The following is a 6,053-nucleotide window of genomic DNA, read 5'->3' on the forward strand; positions in this document are numbered from 1 at the left end:
ATGGGACAAAATTTTTGTGATGAAGCACAACTACAGCTCGCTGTTTCAGGGTTGCTCAGCCTTGCCAGGTTATTAGTATTCACCTAATGTAAATCATGTGTTTGTCTTGCACAGCATAGAGAGTGAACTGGGACCCAAAAGTTGGCCATGCAGCTAAGCTGTGGACATGTGCAGAGACACCCAGGCACATGGTCGTGAGCCATAGCAATACCCCAAGTGCACAGCCACGAGTGCACAGATATATCCATACACACGCGCGTGCACACACACACACACCCCCCACACACAGAGCTGTCTCCTAAGCGTGGTACCTCTCACGGAGTAAAGCCTAGCAACAACACTGCTTGGCAACAGGAGTCTCCACAGCCCAGTTTGATGCTGGGCTGGAGTGACTTGCACTGAGACATTCAGAAGTGCTAATTTGCATCAGAAGATATTAATGTCCAGTCCAATTAAGAACAACATTTTGTCTGCTGGTTTATTTATTAAAATAGGATAGCAGGAGAAAAGAGGAAAGAAGAGGGGGGATGTGTGGTGGGGGGGAGGTAAAAAAGGGCTGAGTGTGAGATCATTGCTGAACTGTGACTGTTTATAATGAAAAAGCAGAAGAGTAAGTGTGGCAGAACTATATTAAAATACATGCCAATGGTCAAGAGAAATTGTACTAAGGTGGTGAAGGTTTAATACAACTTAAGTTTGTGGGTTTTTTTTTTCTCTTATTTAATTGAATTTAATGTCAGTGAATGGTATCCGAGTAATAACCCTGGAGACCCAAATCTTCTGTTTACTCTTAATATAAGCATAGCAGCACAGGCTGTGCCAGTTCCAGGGTCCCTCTCCCCTTGCCTCCAGCCCACTCTCTGGGGCCTGTAGAGAGGGGACCATACCCTTCAATTTCCACAGCCCAGAGATTCCACACGACCTACACTCATGCTCCTAGTCAAGCAGTGAACAAATGTTTGCAGGCATTATGTTTGTGACACAGGGCCCTGTCCACTGCAAGTGAGCTGAGTTTCACCAAGTCACATCTCCTAAATAGCTGAAGGCTTATAAAGCCTTTCTCAGCTCTCTTGGTTTAGCTTTGACTTTGTCAAACAGTCTTTTCTTAAAGAATATTTTGATGAATAAATATTTTTCAGTAAGATAACAGCTCTGTAAAAGTATTCTTAAGCAACTGCAGGTCAGATATTGTCTGATCTGATTACACTTAACAACCCCACAGACAGAACAATCTTTTTGAATGTCTTTTGAGGAAACGGGACCCAGGTGCTCAAGTCTTGTTTTCTGCTTTTGAGGTAGACACCTCAAACCTCAGCCAAAAGCCCATTTTGCTGAACAATGACTTTGTCAGAAGTGTAACTTTGCTGTCGTTATCCTCTTGGAGCATTTATAATCAAAAGATTGCAAGCCCTTCCAAAAACTGATAAACACTGATGTACACAAAGTATATTTTTTTATCCAGGTCAGTCCTTCATATTTCCATGCAACTCACAAAATAGAAATCTGGTTGAACAGACAAGCTTGGTATCAGGCTCCAGTTTACAAACTTGGGCTCAGCCACACCAAGAAATGATAACAAACAGTAGCAATGAAGGTCTGCCATCAAAAAAGAATGGATCCAGTTCATATAGTTCAGTCCCAGAGATTATGATGTGGAGCATCAGCTACAGGGACAAATCACAAAGGATGAAATCCACTTAAAAATTTCAACATGTTTGAGAAAAGAAGCCAGTATCATCACTGTTCTCATCTGACATGAAGAAGCAGTGGCATTAAAAAAATGGGTGCTCATGCATTCTTACAGCTAGAAAACATCAGAATCAGGTCTAGACCCAAATCTGTGATCCACAGATTCTGTCCATATGCTTTAGTCCTAGAGAAATATGTCATATTCATTTTTTGTTAACTCTTATTAAGCAGATGCAGTTATTCCAAAATTAATGTGAAGTAGATTAACACAATTCAGAGGAGGCCAGAGATTTATCCAGGAAGAGCTTCATCATTAAAGGTATACTTTACTTTAATACACATATATTTTTATTACTCCTGAATTGATCATCAAAGGATCTACAATCTCATCTTTGCCTACTATATGACAGATCAAGAATTACTGAGAGAAAAGATTCAGGAAATAATTGGTAATAAAAGACATGTCTAAAAAGCTCCCAAGCTTTTGATAGACTATTAATGAACTGATAGACAGATGAAATGTACCTCAAAATTGTTCACCGTTAATTATTCAGCCTGCTTCAGAATTGTTTTGCTAGGATTAGGGTGTACTGCAAATTCTAAGGTAGACACCGGATTTACCTGTCACTTTAGTTCCTGTGATTTATTAGACGCCCATTGTTTTTAGGAGTTAGGATGCAGCTGCAAGGCAATGACTCAATGCAAATTAAATAGCTCATGTCACACTCATCAAATTAGCACTGTTCAATACAACATTAGCTGCTTGTAGCCATCATGTTAGCTCATTTTAACATAGACAGGTACCCTCTGTGTCTTCACACATCTTTTTTATGCTGGGGATTCCGAGGGGGTCATAAATGGGTCTTCCTTTTTAGCAGTCCCAACCCTTACCCGGGAGTGCTGCCCTGCCAGGGGAGTTACGCTTCCCACAGGAGCAGAGCATGGGGCCACATCATCTCCTGCACCGCTGCCAAGGCTGCAGCCAGCACCATGGGAAAGCACAATCAGGCTGCGAGCTGGCAAGCCACTTAAAATGGCTTGTTAATTAGGTCACTTCTTCCTCTAAATGGTAATACAAAAGTTATTACATTATTATAACAGATGCTGTATGCTTTCACATCAAACCTTTTTAGACTGGTTAACTTCGCTCTTACATTATAATATCACCACACCCTAAGTATTATTCAATATTAACACTGCTAAAGCCTTGGAAAGCATAAAAAAAATTAAATTATCATAAGAAACAGTAGTTCTGCAGAATAAAATAAGTTTAACATTTTTATTTCATTTCAGTTAATAAACTTGGAGATGGCCAAGCCAGAGAAATAACACTTTGCGGAAATGAAGTTTATCATTTTTTAAAATGTGGTTTATTTATTTATAACAAATAATAAATCAAACAAAACTTCTCACAAACCCAAATTTTGCATAATTCTTATACTTCTAACTACAGATATTAGCAACAAGATGAAGAAGAGATGTAAAATTTATTTTCTTTAGAAAACATTTCTCTGAACATTTTTGTTTCCAGAGTATGAGACTTACATACACATGTAGTGATAGGACAGGGATTAATAGCTTTAAACTGAAAGAGGGTAGATTTAGATCAGATATAAGGAAGAAGTTCTTCACTGTGAGGGTGGTGAGGCACTGGAACAGGTTGCCCCGAGAGGCTGTGGATGCCCCCTCCCTGGAAGTGTTCAAGGCCAGGTTGGATGGGGCTTGGAGCAACCTGGTCTAGTGGAAGAGGGTTTGGAAGTAGATGTTCTTTAATGTCCCTTCCAATTCAAACCATTCTACCATTCTATGATTTGTACCCTATATCCACTGGTTAGTTATTTCTTTTACTTAATATGCTTTAGTCCATTGGTTAAAAATTGTTTTTCATATATCCTCCAAGAAAAACTGGTTACGTTAAACTTCAAAATTCGAGCAGACTTCACTAATGGCATATAAAGACCCTTGCAACCAAAACACATCCTTTATCTTGTTTACAAACATTTTGTGCACTGTAAGGTTTAATTGCTGTCATTGCTCTGTTACTGGAAACCATGTTTCCTTCACATATCAGAGTAAACCACTATACACTTACATTCAAGATTGAAGTTCTCTTATAACTGCTTTAGAATCTAACAGAGCTTTAGTAACAAAAATTATAATTGGTTTCTACCCTTCTTATTTTAAGAGGTCTTCTGTAAAATGTTCATAAACAACATAACCTCAATACTGCCACATAGACCACTGCCTTGAGTTCATAGAGTCTAAAGCCAGAAAGACCAAATAAGTCATCACTTCTGCCTTATATGTGTGTGTGTATGTGTGTATGCTTATGTGAGCATGTAAACATAGTGTAGGTATATCTGTGTATAAAATGTTGCAGAATTCCCCCATCTGCTGCTGCTTTTTGCCCATCAGCTTGTGCAAGCCTAGAACGGCTTCTCTAGAAAGGTGCCAGTCCTCATCTGAAGACTTGATGGAGACTCTCTTTGGGTCTGATTAGTCTGTCTTCAAGCTTAATAATCTGTTTTATTTCCAATTTGAATGTGCCTGGTCTTAAGTCCTCTCTCTGCTAAATAAAAGTCCCTTTTGGCATCCGGTATTTTCTCCTTAGGAAGATATTCACTCTTTCCAAGCTTTCTCTAAAGCTTTTTTAATAATCCAAACATGCTGACTCTGTAGCTTTTTCACTGCAGGATGTTTTCTCCTACTTCCAAACCAATTTTGCAGCTCTTTTCTGTCCCTTTCCACAATTCAGTGTTAAGAAAAATACTGGATATAAGAGTGAGTGTACAGGTCCACTGTCAGTCTCTTCAGTGTCTTGTCAGAAGATGAAACTACTCCCCCTATTCCAACTCATATTTCACTCTTCATATGCAGAAAAAAAACCCCAAAGCAGTTGCCACTAAAATGTTCTCCCAGAGGCCTTTAACACTACATTTCATTGCCATGCCATATGCTTTCCCTGTGCTCTGTAGGGTAGGATTATCATGGAAATACAGAACATTAGCAATATCCCTATCTCTGCTCTCTTCCTAATAGCACTCTGCACATGAAGGTTTTAACTTTGTTGGAGGATTTTGGAGTACGTTCTGAGTGTTTTTCTCAAATGTCATGTGATACAGCTGCTCTGTGCATCACTCTAGGCTAAACGACTATTGTACATCACCTGCGATTGTGAGGCACTGAATGCAATGGTACAGGCTTATCTTTCCAATCCTATGTGCCTATTTACCCATGGTTTCAGCTGAACACAAGTGTTTACCCTAAGCAATTAGCTTGTCACAGCCCAAAAGGTGGAGTGCCAAAAGCTAAATCACCAGCTTCAACTGGTCATGAACATGAAATCTTACTACATGTGGTGTAACATAACTATATTATTAACATTCACTGTATATTTTTAAGCACATTTTTAAAAGTAATTAAAAGTACATTTAACCAGACAACAAGGATTGGCCTCACCATTGCTATAGCAATGCAAAAGAGCAGTAAAAAAAGGTGAAAGGCTCTCACTCTCAATAAATCACATGGGACAGAAGGGGTAAGCCAAAGGATTCACTATCATCTCACACAAGTGAAAGCAGGGATGATTTGAGAAGGCAAGAAGGGCGGGAATAGGTTAGTTTAGGACGTAAATCTAGGCTGAGCTGCACTTTCTTCATTCCTCACAGTTACATGCCCCAAAAGACACTGCCTCAAGAAGCAGAAAGGAGAATAACCCCATGGATTACACCAGTGTGAGGGCTGCTGCCAACAAGCGGATTTACAGGCTGCAGCTTCTCTGTCTCATGATCCACCCCTACAAATATCTAATTGTTCCTATTATGCCAATGCACTGTGTGTGTTATTGAGATTTTGTGTTATCACAGTCTCTGTTATGCATTACAGCACTTTCAAGACACCTTGTACATGGTTAATTCACTGTCAGTCATTTTCAAACATATCATCTGCTCTTTGTCTATCTCTCCAGCCAAAATCTAAGGTCACATTTGCAGTAAACCTCTTTGGTTTGTTCCTGTAAAGAACTGCCAGCTTTGTTTTCTTAATTGCTTGGGGTTTGTTCGAGGCACAAATATTGAGAAAACTTTACATAAGGTGAGTCAGAAAAAGATAAACCAAAAAGGAAAGTGCAGATTTTATACATGCTGTTTTCACATTGCTCAGTTGTGAAGAGAAACTGGCAGCTGCCCCCAATTAGAAAAGCAGCTTAGGTTAGCTGTGCTGTATCACACCCGATGGGGCTACCACAGTGCAGCTAAAGAAACTATCATGAGGAGCAAGAAATCCAATTCCATTCCCTCCTCCCTCATCCTGAGATAAGAGAGTTCTGCTGTTGCAGGCTAAAGATTACAGATCATTTCCACACG

Source organism: Haliaeetus leucocephalus, unplaced genomic scaffold (assembly GCF_000737465.1).
Source record: "Haliaeetus leucocephalus isolate CR32 unplaced genomic scaffold, Haliaeetus_leucocephalus-4.0 Scaffold932, whole genome shotgun sequence".
NCBI lineage: Eukaryota > Metazoa > Chordata > Aves > Accipitriformes > Accipitridae > Haliaeetus > Haliaeetus leucocephalus.